The sequence below is a fragment of the Bos grunniens genome, chromosome 19 (assembly GCF_055505025.1).
Source record: "Bos grunniens cultivar Pamir isolate PY7600 chromosome 19, Bosgru_T2T1.0, whole genome shotgun sequence".
NCBI lineage: Eukaryota > Metazoa > Chordata > Mammalia > Artiodactyla > Bovidae > Bos > Bos grunniens.
Genome location: NC_141183.1, coordinates 64,279,199 through 64,303,313, shown reverse-complemented (window position 1 = coordinate 64,303,313; position 24,115 = coordinate 64,279,199). Strand labels below are relative to the sequence as shown.

General features: G+C 38.1%; 2 pseudogenes; both read left to right on the top strand.

Annotated features, from left to right (window-relative positions):
- Positions 1-3,127: 3,127 nt before the first annotated feature.
- LOC147352864 (olfactory receptor 8J3-like) lies at positions 3,128-4,047 on the top strand (annotated as a pseudogene).
- Positions 4,048-11,211: 7,164 nt separating this feature from the next.
- On the top strand, positions 11,212-19,064 carry LOC147352863 (olfactory receptor 5AL1-like; annotated as a pseudogene).
- The last annotated feature ends 5,051 nt before the right edge of the window (positions 19,065-24,115 follow it).

Sequence of the window (24,115 nt, the reverse complement as noted above, 5' to 3'; positions counted from 1 at the left end):
AAAAGAGCAGTACATGGTTAATGTATACAATTTGATGAATTTGAATATAAGTATATATTAATGATAGAGTTACCAAAAACATAGGCTGTAAACATATCCACCATTCCCCAAAGTATCATCCTGTCCATTTTATTATTATTATTATTATTTTATACATATTCATAGTTAACTTTTTGTTAAAGGGTAGATCTTATATTAAATGATGAAATAGTGTTATTCTCTGAATCTAAATGCTTGCCGTTTCATATAAGAAACTGTGATAGAGTAGTTAAGGCAATAGACCATTACTGAGATCAATTAAAATTGAGAAGGGACTATAATTGGCTTAGTTAGTAACAGGAAGCCATCCTTCAAAAGCAGATATTTCTAGGAAAATATTATAATTCCATGCTGATTCTTTGGCAACTATATGCAATGTAATTTTCAGAGAAACCTTATGAAAATAAAATGTTTAGCATTATTACAGTAATAAAAATTATCAGAACCAATACAATATTGTAAAGTAAAAAAAAAAAAGATTAGAAGTGTAAAAATGACAGAATTCACAATTTCAGTCTACATTGAATAAATGTTAATATATCTACCTAAAGAAACTAAAGACCTATATATAGAAAACTATAAAACACTGGTGAAAGAAATCAAAGAGGACACTAATAGATGGAGAAATATACCATGTTCATGGATTGGAAGAATCAATATAGTGAAAATGAGTATACTACCCAAAGCAATTTATAGATTCAATGCAATCCCTATCAAGCTACCAACAGTATTCTTCACAGAGTTAGAACAAATAATTTCACAATTTGTATGGAAATACAAAAAACGTCGAATAGCCAAAGCGATCTTGAGAAAGAAGAATGGAACTGGAGGAATCAACCTACCTGACTTCAGGCTCTACTACAAAGCCACAGTTATCAAGACAGTATGGTACTGGCACGAAGACAGAAATATAGATCAATGGAACAAAATAGAAAGCCCAGAGATAAATCCACGCACATATGGACACCTTATCTTTGACAAAGGAGGCAAGAATATACAATGGATTAAAGACAATCTCTTTAACAAGTGGTGCTGGGAAATCTGGTCAACCACTTGTAAAAGAATGAAACTAGACCACTTTCTAACACCATACACAAAAATAAACTCAAAATGGATTAAAGATCTAAACATAAGATCAGAAACTATAAAACTCCTAGAGGAGAACATAGGCAAAACACTCTCTGACATACATCACAGCAGGATCCTCTATGACCCACCTCCCAGAATATTGGAAGTAAAAGCAAAAATAAACAAATGGGACCTAATTAACCTGAAAAGCTTCTGCACATCAAAGAAAACTATCAGCAAGGTGAAAAGACAGCCTTCAGAATGGGAGAAAATAATAGCAAATGAAGCAACTGACAAACAACTAATCTCAAAAATATACAAGCAACTCCTACAGCTCAATTCCAGAAAAATAAATGACCCAATCAAAAAATGGGCCAAAGAACTAAATAGACATTTCTCCAAAGAAGACATACACACGGCTAACAAACACATGAAAAGATGCTCAACATCACTCTTTATCAGAGAAATGCAAATCAAGACCATTATGAGATACCATTTCACACCAGTCAGAATGGCTGCGATCCAACAGTCTACAAATAATAATTGTTGGAGAGGGTGTGGAGAAAAGGGAACCCTCTTACACTGTTGGTGGGAATGCAAACTAGTACAGCCACTATGGAGAACAGTGTGGAGATTCCTTAAAAAACTGGAAATAGAACTGCCTTATGATCCAGCAATCCCACTGCTGGGCATACACACTGAGGAAACCAGAAGGGAAAGAGACACGTTTACCCCAGTGTTCATCGCAGCACTGTTTATAATAGCCAGGACATGGAAGCAACCTAGATGTCCATCAGCAGATGAATGGATAAGAAAGCTGTGGTACATATACACAATGGAGTATTACTCAGCCATTAAAAAGAATTCATTTGTATCAGTTCTAATGAGGTGGATGAAACTGGAGCCTATTATACAGAGTGAAGTAAGCCAGAAGGAAAAACACCAATACAGTATACTAACGCATATATATAGAATTTAGAAAGATGATAACAATAACCCTGTGTACGAGACAGCAAAAGAGACACTGATGTATGGAACAGTCTTATGGACTCTGTGGGAGAGGGAGAGGGTGGGAAGATTTGGGAGAATGGCATTGAAACATGTAAAATATCATGTATGAAATGAGATGCCAGTCCAGGTTTGATACACGATACTTGATGCATGGGGCCAGTACACTGGGACGACCCAGAGGGATGGTATGGGGAGGGAGGAGGGAGGAGGGTACAGGATGGGGAGCACATGTATACCTGTGATAGATTCATTTTGATATTTGGCAAAACTAATACAATTATGTAAAGTTTAAAAATAAAATAAAATTAAAAAAATAAATAAATGTTAATACAAGGATGGGATAAAAAAAAGAGAGCAGAATAGTGATTGGATCAGTGGTACAGTGGTGAAGAATCCACCTGGTTTGATCTGTGGGTCAGGAAGATCCTCTGGAGGAGGACATAGCAACCTACTCTAGTAATCTTGCCTGGAAAATTGCAGGGACAGAGGAGCCTGACAGTCTACAGTTCATGGGGTCACAAAAAAAGAGTTGGACATGATTTAGCAACTAAACAATATTTTAAAATGACTAGATTATGCTTTATTGAGAAGAAGCAAATAGTTTCAAATTAGAGATCACAAAGAACATTGAATTATTTGGAAGCATGCAGTTACTCGGGAGTTTTTCACACTCAGTGAAGAAGATATCAATATGATGCCATGATATGAATCATGGCTTTAAATATTTTCAAACTAATAAGATATCCATAACAATAAAATTCAATGCATTAGATCTTCAAAATATTCATAATGTTGGATAATTTATTTAATTTGCCACACTTGAATATTCTCTTTAATAGACGATTTCAAATTTGATTTAATAGACCTAGAAACATGAGTTCAATAAATTCTTTGAGGAAATCTCATTCAAGGGATGCTTTTGCCATCTATTGACAGTCCTAGAAAATAATTCCTTAATTTCTAACCAAGTCTCTTTTTCTTCCATATAGATGACTTTCCAAACTCATACATGGCTAATGGAAATTTCACTGGAGTCACTGAATTTATTCTCACAGGAGTCTCAGAATATCCAGACCTCCAGATCCCACTCTTCTTTGTCTTCCTGGTCATCTATGGACTGACCGTGACAGGGAACCTAAGCATCATCACCTTCACCAGTGTGGACTCCCAACTTCAGATCTCCATGTATTTATTCCTCAGGCAATTGGCTATCGTCAGTCTTGGCAATTCAACTGTCATTGCCCCTAAAATGCTGATCAAAATTTTAGTAAAAAAGCATACCACCTCCTTCTAGGAATGTGCCACCTAACTAGGAGGGTTCTTGGTTTTCATTGTAGCTGAAATTTTCATGTTAGCTGTGATGGCCTATGACCACTATGCAGCCATTTGTAACCCCCTGATCTACAAGATGGTTGTATCTCGGTGGACCTGCCTTCTTTTCATTTCCCTCACATACTTTTACAGCTTTTTCACAGCGGTTGCAGTTTCATGTTGTGTATTTTCTGTGTCTTATTTTTCTTCCCAAGTAATCAATCATTTTAATGTGATACTGCCCCCCTGTTAACATTGTCTTGCTCTGATACTTAATTACCAGAGACAGTAGTATTCATATCTGCATCTACAAACTTGATGCTTTCCATAACTGTAGTTGTATCTTATTTCAACATCATGTTGTCCATTCTAAGGATACATTCATCAGAAGGAAGGAAAAGAGCCTTCTCCACATGTGCTTCACATATGACAGCTGTGTTAGTCTTCTATGGAACTCTGCTTTTCATGTATTTACAGCCTCGAAATAACCATTCACTGGATACCGATAAAATGGCCTCCGTATTTTATACACTGGTGATCCCCATGCTGAGTCCCATGATCTACAGCCTGAGGAACAAGGACTTGAAGGCTGCCTTGAGGAAATTTCTGACAAATTAGTGACGCAATGTTAAAGCTCTATAGGTCACTGAAGAGATGGTGAAGACAGGCTGCCATTGTGTGGCATATAGTATGAACAACATTAGAAGCTAAATGAATGGGTTATTTTCCCATTGTACAATTTTTGTTTTGAGAAAAAGTCCTAGTCCACATCTTTCAAACAAAAATCTTTAATACAAGCCCTTTTTTCTAATCTAAAAAGTGAAAAAATTGAGACGACAGCCACAGAAATTTTGGGAACAAATTGAAAAAACAGATAGTGAAAGTCAGATCCATATTATCTCCACAAAATCTGTGCAATTCACTGGTCTCAAGGCACGTAGGTGTGAAGATTTTAGTATCCCAGGAAAGGTTTTTTGTGTGTGTGTGTGCACGTGTGCACGCATGTGCTTAGTCATGTATGACATTTTGAGACCCCATGGATTGTAGCCCACTCCTCTGTCTGTTGAATTTTCCAGGCAAGAATATTCAAATGGGTTGCCATTTCTTCCTCCAGAAGATCTTCCTGACCCAGGGATAAAACCCACGTCTCCTGTGTCTCCTGCAGATGGATTCTTTACCACTGAGCCACCCAGAAATCCCAGACAAGGCTAAAAGTATAAAGAAATATTTATGTAACCATCTGTGAGACAGAGTTTGTAGTTTGACACAAACTTTGTTATTTTTTTCTAAAGGGAAAAGAATAAATATAATCAACTCTCGTAAGATTATAACAATATTTAGAAATGTTCACAGTATGATGTCCCCGTGTCCAACATAGACTCCATTTCCCCTGAACATCAATGTTTTCAAGAAAATTAGTGTAATCCTTGAAGTGACAACAGAAAGTGATTCTGTGTCCTTCTGCTTTCTTCTCAGTCTTCAGTGCTAGTATGTGTACCTAAGGTTGGGATTTTTTCAGTGTTATGTCCTCTCCTACCCACTTCATCTACTTCATCCCAATCTGTTTTGTACACATGAAACTCTTTGCTGGAAGAGAGTGTTCTGCCCTCTTCTGTGGTATCAAAACTCTTCTTTGTAAAACTGCAAGTTCATGGGTCAAAGTGCTAAACAGAAAAATAAAATATAAAACTTCTCAAATAAAATTTGAAAAAGTAATTTTATCTATCACACACAAAACATTATAAAGGTCAATGAAAAGAAATATCTCAATTGAAATGAACAAAATTTAGACATTTTAGATGGAGATATATGAATGAACAACAAGTGTATAGGAAAGTGTTCAGTATTATTAATCATCAAGTAAATGAAAATCAAATGCACAAGGAGATTATTTTTATCCCAGTTTCAATTAATACTTTTTTTTACTTCAAATATTGGCAAGTATGTATGTAAAGTATGAATTCTCATGCATGGTTTTAGGTAATGAAAATGCAAGAGTTAGTTTAGAACTCTGCAGTTTGTTATAAAGTTAAATATATAATTATTTGTGTTCCAACAATTTCCGTCATATACCTATTACTAGGGAAATTAATATATCTATGCACATGCATGCTAAGTCACTTTGGTTGCACCCGACTCTTTTTGACACTATGGACTCCTCTGTCCATGGAATTCACCAGGGAAGAATACTGGAGTAGGTTGCCATGCCCTTATCCAGAGGATCTTCCAAATCAGGGATGGAAACTGCATCTCATCTCTTATGTCTCATTCATTGGCAGGCAGATTCTTTACCCTTGAGAAGCCCCACATATATGCACACATACAGTTATATAGGAGTGTTTATACTAGATTTATTCAGTTCAGTTCAGTCGCTCAGTCATGTCCAACTCTTTGCAACCCCATGAACTGCAGCATGCCAGGCTTCCCTGTCCATCACCAACTCCCAGAATCCACCCAAACCCATGTCATTGAGTTGGTAATGCTATCCAACCATCTTATCCTCTGTTGTCCCTTTCTCCTCCTGCCCTCAAACTTTCCCAGCATCAGGGTCTTTTCAAATGAGTCAGCTCTTTGCATCAGGTGGCAAAAGTACTGGAGTTTCAGCTTCAACATCAGTCTTACCAATAAACACCCAGGACTGATCCTTTAGGATGGAGTGCTTGGATCTCCTTGCAGTACAAGAGACTCTCAAGAGTTTCTCCAACCCTACAGTTCAAAAGCATCAATTTTTCTGTGGTCAATTTTCTTAATAGTCAAACTCTCACATCAATACATGACCACTGGAAAAACCATACCCTTTACTAGACAGAACTTTGTTAACAAAGTAATGTCTCTGCTTTTCAATATGTTATCTAGGTCGGTCATAACTTTCCTGCCAAGGAGTAAGCATCTTTTAATTTCATGGCTGCAATCACCAACTGCAGTGATTTTCGAGCCCCCCAAAATAAACCCTGACACTGTTTCCACTGTTTCCCCATCTATTTCCCATTAAGTGATGGGACCAGATGCCATGATGTTAGTTTTCTGAATGTTGAGCTTTAAGCCAACTTTTTCACTCTCCTCTTTCACTTTCATCAAGAGGTTATTTAGTTCTTAGCTTTCTGCCATAATGGCAGTGTCATCTGCATATCTGAGGTTATTGATATTTCTCCCAGCAATCTTGATTGCAGCTTGTGCTTCTTCCAGCCCAGCGTTTGTCATGATGTACTCTGCATAGAAGTTAAATAAGCAGGGTGACAATATACAGCCTTGATGTACTCCTTTTCCTATTTGGAATCAGTCTGTTGTTCCATGTCCTGTTCTAACTGTTGTTTCCTGACCTGCATACACATTTCTCAAGAGGTAGGTCAGGTGGTCTGATAATCTCATTTCTTGAAGAATATTCCACAGTTGATTGTGATCCACACAGTAAAGGCTTTGGCATAATCAATAAAGCAGAAATAGATGTTTTTCTGGAACTTTCTTGGTTTTTCATGATCCAGCGGATCTTGGCAACTTGATCTCTGGTTCCTCTGCCTTTTCTAAAACCAGCTTGAACATCTGGAAGTTCACACTTCATGTATTGCTGAAGCCTGGCTTGAAGAATTTTGAGCATTACTTTACTAGTGTGTGAGATGAGTGCAATTCTGCAGTAGTTTGAGCATCCTTTGGCATTGCCGTTCCTTGGGATTGGAATGAAAATTGACCTTTTCCAGTCCTGTGGCCACTGCTGAGTTTTCCAAATGTGCTGGCATATTGAGTGCAACACTTTAACAGCATCATCTTTCAGGATTTGAAATAGTTCTATCAGAATCCCATCACCTCCACTAGCTTTGTTCATAGAATGCTTCCTATGGCCCACTTGACTTCACATTCCAGGATGAAAGGTTTTAAAGTAACACAAAACTTGTATTTATTTGTTCAATTATCCTACTTGTATATTTGGAGTTTCTAAAAGTGCTAGCTCCTACAAGGTTTGGGGGAGATGGAAAATAACTATCTGTTTTTTTTTTTTTTTTTTCAAAAAAATGAAATTTAGATTATTTAAAAAATAATTAATAGGTAAATGAATTGTTAGACATAACACATGAGAAGTAATGAAACACCTCTAGGAAGAATTGAAACTTCACCTGACATCTGATGGATACATAGAATGATAAAGCCAACTAGATTGCAAAGACAGAAGGAAGAGTTTCTGCTTCAACTATGTACAAAATTCATGATCATATCTGAAAAACTGATAGTATGCATAATGGCTTAACACTGGAAATTACATAAAAAATGTCACAAAAAGTGAGACAAGTCTGAAAAGAAGGGGTTGCTTTTCAAAGTTAAGTTAGCCAACCTTTTGGAATATATCCTATGTAAAGAGGAAATAGTAAGCTATGATTTGCATGTTAAAAAGTACACTCTATTACAATGAACAGAGAAAGGCTGGCTAAGATAAATGTGTGGACAATAATACAGAAAGTTGTGATAGAGGCCTAAATTACAAGTAGACAGGTTTGAAAAAAAAATAGGTTAAATAATTAGTGTGTTCAATATCTAATTTTTATCAGTGGAGTTTAGAAAGATATAAGAAATGTATTTTCTTGACTTTGTGCCTGCGTAACTGGCTGTAATAAGACACCACTCACTGAGTTAGAAAATGCATGCTTCAAAGCAGATGAAAAATATAGGAAGGCTTCTGCACAACAAGGGAAACTATAAGCAAGGTGAAAAGAGCCTTCAGAATGGGAGAAAATAATAGCAAATAAAGCAACTGACAAAGAACTAATCTCAAAAATATACAAGTAACTCCTGAAGCTCAATTCCAGAAAAATAAATGACCCAATCAAAAAATGGGCCAAAGAACTAAATAGACATTTCTCCAAAGAAGACATACACACGGCTAACAAACACATGAAAAGATGCTCAACATCACTCATTATTAGAGAAATGCAAATCAAAACCACAATGAGATACCATTTCACGCCAGTCAGAATGGCTGCGATCCAACAGTCTACAAGCAATAAATGCTGGAGAGGGTGTGGAGAAAAGGGAACCCTCTTATACTGTTGGTGGGAATGCAAACTAGTACAGCCACTATGGAGAACAGTGTGGTGATTCCTTAAAAAAACTGGAAATAGAACTGCCTTATGACCCAGCAATCCCACTGCTGGGCATACACACTAAGGAAACCAGAATTGAAAGAGACATGTATACCCCAGTGTTCATCACAGCACTGTTTATAACAGCCAGGACATGGAAGCAACCTAGATGTCCATCAGCAGATGAATGGATGAGAAAGCTCTGGTACATATACACAATGGAGTATTACTCAGCCATTAAAAAGAATACATTTGAATAAGTTCTACTGAGGTGGATGAAACTGGAGCTTATCATACAGCATGAAGTAAGCCAGAAACAAAAACACCAATACAGTATAGTAACACATATATATGGAATTTAGAAAGATGGTAACGATAACCACAGAAGAACTGTACAAAAAATATCTTCAAGACTAAGATAATCACGATGGTATGATAACTCACCTAGAGCCAGACAGCCTGGAATGTGAAGTCAAGTGGGCCTTAGAAAGTATCACTATGAACAAAGCTAGTGGAGGTGATGGAATTCCAGTGGAGCTATTCCAAATCCTGAAAGATGATCCTGTGAAAGTGCTGCACTCAATATGCCAGCAAATTTGGAAAACTCAGCAGTGGCCACAGGACTGGAAAAGGTCAGTTTTCATTCCAATATCAAATAAAGGCAATGCCAAAGAATGCTCAAACTACCGAACAATTGCACTCATCTCACACACTAGTAAAGTAATGCTCAAAACTCTCCAAGCCAGGCTTCAGCAATATGTGAAGTGTGAAATTCCAGAAGTTCAAGCTGGTTTTAGAAAAGGCAGAGGAACCAGAGATCAAATTGTCAACATCCACTGGATCATGGAAAAAGCAAGAGAGTTCCAGAAAAAATAAACAAACAAAAAAACAAAAAAGCATCTATTTCTGCTTTATTGACTATGACAAAGCCTTCGACTGTGTGGATCACAATAAACTGTGGAAAATCCTGAAAGAGATGCGAATACCAGAGCACCTGACCTGCCTTTTGAGAAACTTATATGCAGGTCAGGAAGGAACAGTTAAAACTGGATATGGAACAACAGACTGTTTCCAAATAGAAAAAGGAGTACGTCATGGCTGTATATTGTCACCTTGCTTATTTAACTTCTATGCACAGTACATCATGACAAACGCTGGGCTGGAAGAAGCACAAGCTGGAATCAAGATTGCCAGCAGAAATATCGATAACCTGAGACATGAAGATGACACAACCCTTATGGCAGAAATTGAAGGAAAACTAAAAAGCCTCTTAATGAAAGTAAAAGTGGAGAGTGAAACAGTTGGCTTAAAGCTCAACATTCAGAAAACTAGATCATGGCATCTGGTCCCATCACTTCATGGGAAATAGATGGGAAAACAGTGGAAACAGTGTCAGACTTTATTTTTGGGGGGCTCCAAAATCACTGCAGATGGTGATTGTAGCCATGAAATTAAAAGATGCTTACTCCTTAGAAGGAAAGTTATGACTAACCTAGATAGCATATTCAAAAGCAGAGACATTACTTTGCCAACAAAGGTCCATCTAATCAAGCCTATGGTTTTTCCAGTGGTCATGTATGAATGTGAGAGTTGGACTGTGAAGAAAGCTGAGCGCCAAAGAATTGATGCTTTTGAACTGTAGTGTTGGAGAAGACTCTTGAGAGTCCCTTGGACTGCAAGGAGATCCAACCAGTCCATTCTGAAGGAGATAAGCCCTGTGGTTTCTTTGGAAGGAATGATGCTAAAGCTGAAACTCCATTACTTTGTCCACCTTATGTGAAGAGTTAACTCACTGGAAAAGACTCTGATGCTGGGAGGGACTGGGGGTAGGAGGAGAAGGGGACGACAGAGGATGAGATGGCTGGATGGCACCACTGATCGATGGATGTGAGTCTGAGTGAGCTCCGGGAGCTGGTGATGGACAGAGATGCCTGGTGTGCTGTGATTCATGGGGTCGCAAAGAGTCGGACACGACTGAGCGACTGAACTGATCTGAACTGAACGATAACCCTGTATGTGAGACAGCAAAGAGACACAGATATATAGAACAGTCTTTTGGACTCTGTGGGAGAGGGAGAGGGTGGGATGATTTGGAGGAATGGCATGGAGACATATATAATATCATTTAAGAAATGAATCACCAGTCCAGTTTTGATACAGGATCCTTGGGACTGGTGCACTGGGACAACCCGGAGGGATGGTATGGGAAGGGAGGTGGTATGGAGGTTCAGGATGGGGAACACGTGTACACCTGTGGTGGATTCATGTTGATGTGTGGCAGAACCAATACAATATTCTAAAGTAATTAGCCTCCAAATAAAATAAGTAAATTTAAATTGCAAAAATAAAAATAAAAATATAGGATAGTTTTTGAATTTCTGAAATCTCTTTTGAGCATGTTATATTTAGTTACTTTGGGAATATGTAAGTGAATTTTTCTGGGAATCTCTTGAGTATATACCTGGAGATCAGAGGAGAAATCTGGCCTAGAAATTTAGACTTTTGCAACACAAAAGTGAGAACCATCCCCAGAACATTTGATGGGAGCTCCAAAAGAGTGTGCAAAAAATGACACAAGATGGCTTAGGAACGAAATGTAAAGTAATGCTTTAATTAAAACATAAACACAGGGAGTGGAACCACCAAGAAGTGTGAATGTGGACAGAATGTTGATTCTGATGACTTGCAAACCAAACCAAAACAAAATAAAACAATGGTTTTCATGAAAATTAATGTCAATGATATCTGGGGCTATATAGACAACATAAAAGAAGTCTCCATTGCCTATGGGAATAAGGAGATTGTTGGTGAATGTGGAATGAGTAATTGTATTACAATTATGGTGAGAACAAATTCAGAATACAAGTTGATATATAATTGCTAAAGATGAAGCAAATAACTTTCCAGGATATTTAGTACTGAAAGAATGAAGAGGAGAGGGGTTGATGGATGGAGGAAAAGGAAAATAAGTCACAGGTCGTTGGTAATGATTTCAACATGCATCTTGTTTTTAAACTGAGGGGGAAGATCGAATAAATTAGTAGAGGATGAATATATGGGATGAACAAAACAGCTTGGGAACCAAAATATAAGTTTGTATATTAGAAAGAGAAATTTGTATGTTGTGAATAGTCATTGTGGCAATTGATCACAGAGTCTAAGCTGTTTAGGGTTCAGTCAGTTCAGTTCAGTCACTCAGTTTTGTCCAACTCTTTGTGATCCCATGAATCGCAGCATGCCAGGCCTCCCTGTCCATCACCATCTCCCGGAGTTCACTCGAACTCACGTCTACTGAGTCGGTGATGCCATCCAGCCATCTCATCCTCTGTCGTCCCCTTTTCCTCCTGCCTCCAATCCCTCCCAGCATCAGAGTCTTTCCAATGAGTCAACTCTTCACGTGAGGTGGTCAAAGTACTGGAGTTTCAGCTATAGCATCATTCCTTCCAAAGAATATCCAGGGATGATCTCCTCTAGAATGGACTGGTTGGATCTCCTTGCAGTCCAAGGGACTCTCAAGAATGTTCTCCAACACTGCAGTTCCAAAGCATCAATTCTTCGGCGCTCAGCTTTCTTCACAGTCCAACTCTTACATCCATACATGACCACAGGAAAAATCATAGCCTTGACTAGACAGACCTTTGTTGGCAAAGTAATGTCTCTGCTTTTCAATATGCTATCTAGGTTGGTCATAACTTTTCTTCCAACAGTAAGCGTCTTTTAATTTCATGGCTGGAGTCACCATCTACTGTGATTTTGGAGCCCAAAAAGATAAAGTCTGACACTGTTTCCCCCCCTATTTCCAATGTAGTCATAGGACCAGATGCCATGATCTTCGTTTTCTGGATGTTGAGTTTTAAGCCAACTATTTCACTCTCCTCTTTCACTTTCATCAAGAGGCTCTTTAGTTCCTCTTCACTTTCTGCCATAAGGGTGGTGTCATCTGCATATCTAAGGTTATTGATATTTCTGCTGGCAATCTTGATTCCAGCTTGTGCTTCTTCTAGCCCAGCATTTGTCATGATGTACTCTGCATAGAAGTTAAATAAGCAGAGTGACAATATACAGCCTTGATGTACTCCTTTTCCTATGTTAAGTAAAGGAGGTGGCAGTACATAAAGGATACTTAGGGTAAAGTGATTGGGTGGATACATAAAAGGTTGTAGTGTCATAATTGATGTGAAAGCAAAGTTCAGAAAGTTGTGGTCATAAGACAAGTTTTTTATTTTGGATAGCTACTCTTTTATCAATTGTTACCTAAAACAAGCTTCAAAATGGATTCTCGGGAGTAGAACGCTCAAGTGGATAAACAGTGGGGTCGCAGATTCCAAGATCAAGAACCTAAGAAGCCAAGGTACGAAATAAGTGGTGTTCATGACACTGATGGCAAATTTGTGGACGATAAACATGATGGCATCAATACCAGAGCCTTCATTGGATAAAAGGGAGCGACCTGGATCCATATGTGATGACAGTGAATATGGGGATAAACCTCTAAGCGTCAGGGAGTGTACTTAAATGCAAGACACAGCAATGACAGAAAAGAATGCTCCAACATAAACAATGCCTTATTTCACCTGCCAGATTTAACATATATGGAGAGTTTCAAATGGAATAGCTTGAAGAAACCTGGAAAGAAATGCATTTTCAAGGATGATCCAAGTTTCAGTTTAAAGACAGGAAACTAAAATGACTGAAGATATTGGTGAGTTTGGTAACGTCAGAGCAAGAGCTACACAGACTCCAACACATCAGAAAACTATAAGTACTAGAAAAATTAAGAGTCAAGAAAGGTAATGATCTGAGATCACAGTCAATAAGGCAATGGAAAAAAGACCTCAAAATATTGAAAAAAGAATAACCTACAATCATGGGTATAATGGGATTGCACCATCTTTTCTTTTGAGAACAAGCCTAAATATGAATACTATTAATACTAATGGAATGAAAAACCATGTGTCTGTGCTCAGTCGTGTCTGACTCATGGACTGTAGCCAGTCAGGCTCCTCTGTCCATGGGCTTTCCAGGCAAGAATACTGGAGTGGTTTGCCATTTCCTCCTCCATGGAATCTTCCTACCCAGGGATCCAACCCTTGTCTCCCACATCTCCTGTATTGGTAGGAAGATTCTTTGTTACTGCACTGCCACATGAGAAGCCCATTTTAAGAGCTAAAATTTACTCATTTCCACATACTGCAGGAAAGGTATTATTTCAAGCACTTAAGGTGGACAGACTTAGATATCGCCTTTCAAAAATTTTCTGATTAATGGAGAAATTCTTACCTCTACAAAAAGAATTCATTTCTATAAACTATGAATTGAGATCATGGAGTCCAGAACTAGTTCATGAGCTATTTTGCTTCATCCCACGCTAATCATGAAACAGGAAGAGGGTTTAAGCTCTCACTCTCAGCTCCCAAATCTGAAAATGAAGAGGATAGCTTATCACCAGTCGATAGGGTTGATGGAAAGATGACCTGAGATGAAGTAGTAAAAAAAAAAAAATTAAAAATCAAACATATCTGCTCAAATGAAGATCATCACAAGATGTTTCTTTTAGTAAGCCAGAAAACAGTTTTTACTTCTACAAAATTATCTTGATTTTTTTCTTCTCCTGTTTAACATTTAAATGTTAGGAGCCATTTGATAAATATGTTTTCTGAATCATTTAAATATATTTTTAATCATTCCATTCATTTTTCAGAAAAAAGCAGGACTATGTTTCTAAGGGCTTTTCTCCCTTTAATTCCCAAATATTACATAGTAATTGAACAAAAACTAGATATCATAGTAAGAGAATAAAATAAAATAAAAATCATCCTGAACAGTTGGTATAGAGATGGTCAGAATATAAGATTACCTTTCATATTACCCCTTCTGAAATTATTCTTTTCTATATGTTTTATTAAATCTATTGATTCACCTAGTAAGTCATTATATATACAAAAACAACAATTTCCAGAGTTCCTAAATATTTCCAACATATTCAACTTAGGGATCCAAGATTCTGAACATGCCATCACCAAAAAAAATTGCAAACCATTCTGTCTGCAGTGGTTTCAGGACGAGGTGATCACACACCTTCTAGTCAGAAATCAGATGACCTCAAAACAATCTCATTTCAGTCTTAGGCCTCATGTCTTTCGTTTAGAGCTCCACACCTGCCCCATCTGCAGCAGGTGGATGACCGACTGAAATTATTTTTGTAATTTACTGTTTTCTGTTAATTAAAATTTTCAAAGACATAGTATGTTTGTTTAAAGTATTTAATGGACATAACTTATTTATTTATTTTAATATAAATTTATTTATTTTAATTTAAAGCTAATTATTTTACAATATTATATTGATTTTGCCATACATCAGCATGAATCCACCATGGGTGTACACGTGTTCCCCATCCTGAACACCCTCCCACCTCCGTCCCAATACCATCCCTCTGAATCATCCCAGTGCACCAGCCCCAAGCATCCTATATCATGCACTGAACCTGGACTGGTGATTGGTTTCACATATGATATTATACATGCTTCAATGTCATTCTCTCAAATCATCCCACCCTCAACCTCTCCCACAGATTTCAAAAGACTCTTCTATACATCTTTGTCTCTTTTGCTGTCTCACATACACAGTTATCATTACCATCTTTCTAAAGTCCATATATATGCGTTCAGTTCAGTTCAGTTCAGTCACTCAGTTGTGTCCGACTGCAACCCCAAGAATCGCAGCACTCCAGGCCTCCCTGTCCATCACCAACTCCCAGAGTTCACTCAGACTCACATCCATTGAGTGCCATCCATCCATCTCATCCTCTGCCATCCCCTTTCTTGCCTGCCCCCAATCCCTCCCAGCATCAGTCTTTTCCAATGAGTCAACTCTTCACATGATGTGGCAAAAGTATTGGAGTTTCAACTATAGCATCACTCCTTCCAAAGAAATCCCAGGGCTGACCTCCTTTAGAATGAATTGGTTGGATCTCTTTGCAGTCCAAGGGACTCTCAAGAGTCTTCTCCAACACCACAGTTCAAAAGCATCAATTCTTCAGCACACAGCTTTCTTCACAGTCCAATTCTCACATCCATACATGACTACTGGAAAAACCATAGCCTTTACTAGACAGACCTTTGTTGGCAAAGTAATGTCTCTGCTTTTGAATATGCTATCTAGGTTGGTCATAACTTTCCCTCCAATGGGTAAGTGTCTTTTAATTTCATGGCTGCAGTCACCATCTGCAGTGATTTTGGAGCCCCCCAAAATAAAATCTGACACTGTTTCCACTGTTTCTACATCTATTTCCCATGTAGTGATGGGACAAGATGCCATGATCTTCTTTTTCTGAATGTTGAGCTTTAAGCCAACTCTTTCACTCTTATCTTTCACTTTCATCAAGAGGTTTTTTAGTTCCTCTTCACTTTCTGATATATGGGTGGTGTCATCTGCTTATCTGAGGTTATTGATATCTCTTCCGGCAATCTTGATTCCAGCTTGTTCTTCTTCCAGCCCAGGATTTGTCATGATGTACTCTGCATAGAAGTTAAATAAGCAGGGTGACGGTATACAGCCTTGACATCCTCCTTTTCCTATTTGGAACCAGTCTGTTTTTCCATGTCCATTTCTAATTTTATATGCATTAGTATACTATATTGGTGTTTTTCTTTCTGGCTTACTTCACTGTGTATAACAGGGTCCAGTTTCATCCACCTCCTTTGAACTGATTCAAATGTATTCTTTTCAATGGCTGAGCAATATTCCATTGTGTATATGTACCACAGCTTTCTTATCTATTCATCTGCTGATGGACATCTAGGTTGCTTTCATGTCCTGGCTGTTATAAACAGTGCTGTGATGAACACTGGGGTACACTTTTTTTTTTTTTTTCAATTCTGGTTTCCTCAGTGTGTATGCCCAGCAGTGGGATTGCTGGGTCATATGGCAGTTCTATTCCCAGTGTTTTAAGGAATCACCACACTGTTCTCCATAGTGGCTGTACTAGTTTACATTCCCACCAACAGTGTAAGAGGGTTCCCTTTTCTCCCCACCCTCTCCAGAATTTATTCCTTGTAGACTTTTGGATAGCAGCCATTCTGACTGGCGTGAAATGGTACTTCATTGTGGGTTTGAGTTGCATTTCTCAGATAATGAGTGATGTTGAGCATCTTTTCATGTGTTTGTTAGCCGTGTGTATGTCTTCTTTGGAGAAATGTCTGTTTAGTTCTTTGGCCCATTTTTTATTGGGTCATTTATTTTTCTTGGAGAAGGAAATGACAGCCCACACAAATATTCTTGCCTGGAAAATCTCATGGATGGCAGAGCCTGGTAGGCTACCGTCCATGGGGTCGCAAAGCGTCAGACATGACTGAGCGACTTCACTTCACTTCACTTATTTTTCTGGAATTTAGCCGAAGGAGTTGCTTGTATATTTTTGAGATTAATTCTTTGTCAGTTGCTTCATTTGCTATTATTTTATCCCATTATGAAGGCTGTCTTTTCACCTTGCTTATAGTTTCTTTTGTTGTGCAGAAGCTTTTAATTTTAATTAGGTCCCATTGTTTATTTGTGGTTTTATTTCCAATATTGTCGAAGGTGGGTCATAGAGGATCCTGCTGTGATTTATGTCGGAGAGTGTTTTGCCTATGTTCTCCTCTAGGAGTTTTGTAGTTTCTGGTCTTTAAATCTTTAATGTATTTTGAGTTTATTTTTGTGTGTGGTGTTAGAAAGTGTTCTAGTTGCATTCTTTTACAAGTGGTTGACCAGTTTTCTCAGCACCACTTGTTTTAACAAGTGGAGATTGTCTTTTCTCCATTGTATATTCTTGCCTCCTTTGTCTAAGATAATGTGTCCATAGGTGCATGGACTTATCTTTGGGCTTTCTATTTTGTTCCTTTGATCTATTTTCCTGTCTTTGTGCCAGTACCATACTGACTGTCTTGATGACTGTGGCTTTGTAGTAGACCCTGAAGTCAAGCTGGTTGATTCCTCCAGTTCCGTTCTTCTTCCTCCAGATTTCTTTAGCTATTCAAGGTTGTTTTTTTTTTTTTTTGTATTTCCACACAAATTGTGAAATTATTTGTTCTAGTTCTGTGAAAAATACTGTTGGTAGCTTATAGGGATTGCATTGAATATATAGATTGCTTTGTGTAGTGTACTCATTTTCACTATATTGATTCTTCTGATCCACAAATGGGTATATTTCTCCATCTATTAGTGTCCTCTTTGATTTCTTTCACCAGTGTTTTATAGTTTTCTATATATAGGTTTTTTGTTTCTTAAAATATTTCAATAATTAAAATAAATTGTGCTCAAGTAACTCTGTATTTATTTTCTTTTATTAAAAATAGATAAGAAATTATTCAATTATGCTAGATATTAAATAAAATGTCATATTTCTATCTTCCAAACCCCACAGAGTTCCATACTTTGGAAATTCTGCAGAGAAAAAAATCACTTCATTCTGAAACCAGAATTTCCATGGAGAGTCTCCTCTGAATGTGTCCAACATAAGATCAGGGAGGATCAGAATCAGTTCCCAACATCTGCTTGTTTATCTCTAAGGGAGACAAGAATACTCAGACTGTGTGCTCTAGGGGATTTTATTGTAAAAAAAAAAAAAATCAAATCTCTACTATAGCAAAAGCCCATTACTCTGTAGTGTCTGAGTTTATCCTCTTGGGACTCACAGATAATTCAGAACTTCAAGCCATTCTCTTTGGCGTATTTCTAGGAATCTATTTAGCTAGTGTCCTTGGTAATCTTGGTTTGATTGTACTAGTACGGGTCAGCCTGCAGCTTAACACACCCATGTTTGTTTGTTTTTTTTTCCTCAGCCATCTGGCTTTTATTGATTTTTCTTTTACTTCATCTGTCACCCCAAACACCTTGGTGAATTTTCTGTGTGAAGTTAAAAGTATAACATTTTATGAATGTGCCATTCAGATGTGTTGCTTCATCACATTTGTAGTTTGTGAACAGTATTTGCTCTCAGTCATGGCCTATGACAGGTATGTTGCCATTTGCAACCCTTTATGCCATCCTCATGCCTAAAAAACTCTTCAATCAGGTCATTGCTAACACATATATTTATGGAGTCGTTGTGAGTCTTGCACAGATAGTCGCAACATTCCTCTTATCTTTCTGTGGTTCCAATAGAGTCAACCACTTCTACTGTGATGATGTTCCCTTGGCTGCACTGGCTTACTCTGACACTCACGTTAAAGAGCTGATGCTGTTAACCATTGCTGGGTTCAACACTCTTTGCTCTCTACTGATGGTGATCATTTCTCATATCTTCATCCTCTTTGCCATTCTTAGGATCCGTTCTTCTGAAGGGAGCCAAGAAGCCTTTCTATTTGTGTTTCTCATTTCACCTTCATCACCATATTTTATGCAACAGTCATTTTTATGTACCTCCTGCCCATTTCAAGCCATTCTCTGAATACAGATAAATTTGCTTCAGTATTCTGTGTGGTAGTGATTCCCATGTTAAACCCATTGATTTATAGCTTGAGAAATCAGGAAGTAAAGAATGCACTGAAGAGAATTATAGAAAAGTTCCGTTTGGCTATCAAATAACTGAAAAATCAAGGACAGGGAGGAATCAGAGGACTTGGAGTTGTGGCTTATCTAGAGTCAAAATGCTGATAAATGATAGGGTCAAATTCCTCACTGTCAGTGTTCATATTTATTCAATATGTCTTACCCACTGTTTCATTCTTGGTGATTTACACGTGAAAGGCATTTTGTAAATTTAGAGGTGTTAAATTTTAAAAGGAAAAAGAGACAGACAAACAAGGAAAGACAGAGACAGAAACAGATAGAGATATCTTACCCTGTTTGAACAGACATCTTTAAAATTAAAGAAATGGAACATCAGGCATAATGACTTTATCTGAATTCTTTCTCATATGGGTCATACTAAGAAAGATCAACATTTGATATCTTATATTTCAAGTTTGCTGCATAGATAATCTGGAAAATAAGGCAAAGTTTAATAGCAATATTTTTTTTTATTATTATTTTAACACTGAATAATCTTCCTAACACTCCTCTTCTTGCATTCAGCTCAAAGAATAGCACTAGCAGAACAACCTTGACATCGAACCCTTGGTAACAACTGATACTGACACTGTATCAGTTTAGTTCACTGAAGCTCTTTCCTGCCATTATAATTCCTTGCTTGCTCTATGTCAGTCGTGATTAGAAACATGGACTCTTCCTTCACACAGTTTAGCTAACAATTTTAGTTTTTACAAGCAATAGCTCTTATCTTGGGTAAATTACTATATTTCACATATCTTTTTCTTGTTTTTTTCATCTACAATAGTAGTAGTTCCTTTGTCCTGGACTGACTGTGAAGATTAAATAAGATTATGACTATAAAAGGCTTACATAGTTTGTAGTACATGCCAAGAGCTTCATGAGCATTGATTATTATACCTAATTAGTGACGTTATTTTCAGTATTGTTATTGCATGCACAGCCCTTTTAGAAAGAGTTGGCATTGTTATATGCCTTATTTTAAAATCAACAAAATGAAAATATAAAAACTAACAAGTTATTATATTGACACCATTAAAGCAATTTCATTACTTTTCATTTTTGTTTCAAATCGGTATAAATGACTTTTTTTTTTTTTTAAACTGTACATATTTAAAGTGATCAATTTGATAAGTTTTGAAACATTACCACAGTTAAAATGCTGAATGAGTTTGTCCCTTCCACCAAGGTTCCTCCTCCACTGACCCTGGGCAACTACCAGTCTGGTTCCTGTCACTATGGATTGCTTTGCGGTTCTTACATGCATGCTGCATGCTAAGTTGCTTCACTCGTTTCTGACTGCTTATTTCTTACTGTTTTATATAAATGGAATCAGCAATATGAACTCTTTATGGCAGAGAAATTTTATACCTCAGAAGTGCAAACAGCTTCATGTTGAACATTTGGCATACTTATTCTCTAAAATTGCATTGCCCACACCACTGAGATGCCGTGCAGTGCCCACACCACTGAGCCATTCTACCTCCCACGCATGCGTGCATGTTGTCATTTCAGTCATGTCTTTTTGACCCCATGGACTTTAGCCCACCAGACTCCTCTGTCCATGGGATTCTTTAGGCAAGAATACTGGAGTGGGGTGCCATGGTCTCCTCCAGGGGATCTACCTGATCCTGGGATGCAAGAGGGGCCCAGGTTTCTCCTGCATTGGCAGGCAAGTTGTTTACCACCAGCACAAACTTGGAAGCCCATTCTGCCTCCACTGTCCCTAAATTTCATCTCAATTGCTTTTATTAATTTTGTTGGGGTATAGTTGCTTTATAATACTGAATTAGTTTCCTGCCATACAGCAAAGTGAATTAGTTATTCATATACATATGTACACTCTTTTTTAGATTCACTTCTCATTTAGGTCACCACAGAGCACTGAGTAGAGATCCTTGTGCTTTACAACAGGTTCTCGTCAGTTATCTATTTTATACATGACAGTGTATATATGTCAATCCCAATCTCCAAATTCACTCATCTGTCTTTCCTCCCTTGGCAATCGTGAGTTTCTTTTCTATATCTGTAATTCTATTTCTGTTTTGCAAACAAGTTCATCTGTACCATTTTTGTAGACTCCACATATAAGGGATATTATATATTTGTCTTTCTCTTTCTGACTTACTTCACTCACTTTGACAGTCTTTAGGTCATTCCCTGTTGCTGTTAATAGTATTGTTTCATCTTTTTTATGACTTAGTAATATTCCATTATACATATGTACCACTTCTTTATCACTTCCTCTGTTTATGGACATTTAAGTTGTTTCCATGCCCAGGCTATTGAAAATTGTGCTGCAAAGCACACTGAGGTGCATACATTCTTAGAGATTATGGCTTTCTTCAGATGTATGTCCAGGTGGGCTTCCCCAGTAACTCAGCTGGTAAAGTTGTCCAGGAGACCTGATTTCAATCCCTGAGTGGGGAAGATCACTCAAAGAAGGGCATGGTAACCCACTCCAGTATGCTTGCCTAGAGAATTCCCATGGTCAGAGGAGCCTGGTGGGTTGACAGTCCATAGGGTTGCAAAGAATTAGACATGAATGAGCAACTAAGGGCACACATGGCAGCTGTAGTTTTATTTATTTTAAGGAAATTCCATACTTTTCTACATAATGGTTTTACCAATTATATCCCCACCGACAGTATAGGAGGGTTCTTTTTTCTCCATAACCTCTCTAGCATGTATTGCCTGTAGATATTTTGAAGATGGATAGATATTTCTCCAAATAAGACATACAGATAGTTTAAAAAAAATGAAAAGATGATCAATATCACTAATTGTTCAGATCAGATCAAATCAGTCACTCAGTCGTGTCCAACTCTTTGTGACCCCATGAATCGCAGCACGCCAGGCCTCCCTGTCCATCACCAACTCCCAGAGTTCACCCAGACTCATGTCCATCGAGTCAGTGATGCCATCCAGCCATCTCGTCCTCTGTCGTCCCCTTCTCCTCTTGCCCCCAATCCCTCCCAGCATCAGAGTCTTTTCCAATGAGGCAACTCTTCGCATAAGGTGGCCAAAGTACTGGAGTTTCAGCTTTAGCAACATTCCTGCCAAAAAAATCCCAGGGCTGATCTCCTTCAGAATGGACTGGTTGGCTCTCCTTGCAGCCCAAGGGACTCTCAAGAGTCTTCTCCAACACCACAGTTCAAAAGCACCAATTCTTCGGCGCTCAGCCTTCTTCACAGTCCAACTCTCACATCCATACATGATCACAGGAAAAAACCATAGCTTTGACTAGACGAAACTGTGTTGGCAAAGTAATGTCTCTGCTTTTGAATATGCTATCTAGGTTGGTCATAACTTTCCTTCCAAGGAGTAAAGGTCTTTTAATTTCATGGCTGCAGTCACCATCTGCAGTGATTTTGGAGCCCAGAAAAATAAATTCTGACACTGTTTCCACTGTTTCCCCATGTATTTCCCATGAAGTGATGGGACCGGAGGCCATGATCTTCGTTTTCTGAATGTTTCGAGCTTTAAGCCAACTTTTTCACTCTCCTCTTTCACTTTCATCAAGAGGCTTTTTAGTTCCTCTTCACTTTCTGCCATAAGGGTGGTGTCATCTGCATATCTGAGGTTATTGATATTTCTCCGGGCAATCTTGATTCCAGCTTGTGTTTCTTCCAGTCCAGCGTTTCTCATGATGTATTCTGTATATAAGGTAAATAAACAGGGTGACAATATACAGCCGTGATGTACTCCTTTTCCTATTTGGAACCAGTCTGTTGTTCCATGTCCAGTTCTAACTGTTGCTTCCTGACCTGCATACAGATTTCTCAAGAGGCAGGTCAGGTGGTCTGGTATTCCCATCTCTTTCAGAACTGTCCACAGTTGATTGTGGTCCACACAGTCAAAGGCTTTGGCATAGTCAATAAAGCAGAAATAGATGTTTTTCTGGAACTCTCTTGCTTTTTACATGATCCAGCGGATGTTGGCAATTTGACCTCTGGTTCCTCTGCCTTTTCTAAAACCAGCTTGAACATCAGGAAGTTCACAGTTCACATATTGCTGAAGCCTGGCTTGGAGAATTTTGAGCATTACTTTACTAGCATGTGAGATGAGTGCAATTGTGTGGTAGTTTGAGCATTCTTTGGTATTGGCTTTCTTTGATATTGGAATGAAAACTGACCTTTTCCAGTCCTGTGGCCAGTGCTGAGTTTTCCAAATTTCCTGGCATATTGAGTGCAGTAATTTCACAGCATTATCTTTCAGGATTTGAAATAGCTCAACTGGAATTCTATCACCTCCACTAGCTTTGTTCATAGTGATGCTTTCTGAGGCCCATTTGACCTCACATTCCACAATGTCTGGCTTTAGGTCAGTGGTCACACCATCGTGATTATCTGGGTTGTGAAGATCTTTTTTGTACAGTTCTTCTGTGTATTCTTGCCATCTCTTCTTAATATCTTCTGCTTCTGTTAGGTCCATACCATTTCTGTCCTTTATTGAGCCCATCTTTGCATGAAATATTCCTTTGGTATCTATGATTTTCTTGAAGAGATCTCTAGTCTTTCCTATTCTGTTGTTTTCCTCTATTTCTTTGCATTGATTGCTGAGGAAAGCTTTCTTATCTCTTCTTTCTATTCTTTGGAACTCTGCATTCAGATGTTTATATCTTTCCTTTTCTCCTTTGCTTTTCACTTCTCTTCTTTTCACAGCTATTTGTAAGGCGTCCCCAGACAGCCATTTTGCTTCTTTGCATTTCTTTTCCATGGGGATGGTCTTGATCCCTGTCTCCTATACAATGTCACGAACCTCATTCCATAGTTCATCAGGCACTCTATCTATCAGATCTAGACCCTTAAATCTATTTCTCACTTCCACGGTATAATCATAAGGGATTCGATTTAGGTCATACCTGAATGGTCTAGTGGTTTTCCCTACTTTCTTCAATTTAAGTCTGAATTTGGCAATAAGGGGTTCATGATCTGAGCCACAGTCAGCTCCTGGTCTTGTTTTTGCTGACTGTATAGAGCTTCTCCATCTTTGGCTGCAAAGAATGTAATCAATCTCATTTCAGTGTTGACCATCTGGTGATGGCCATGTATAGAGTCTTCTCTTGTGTTGTTGGAAGAGGGTGT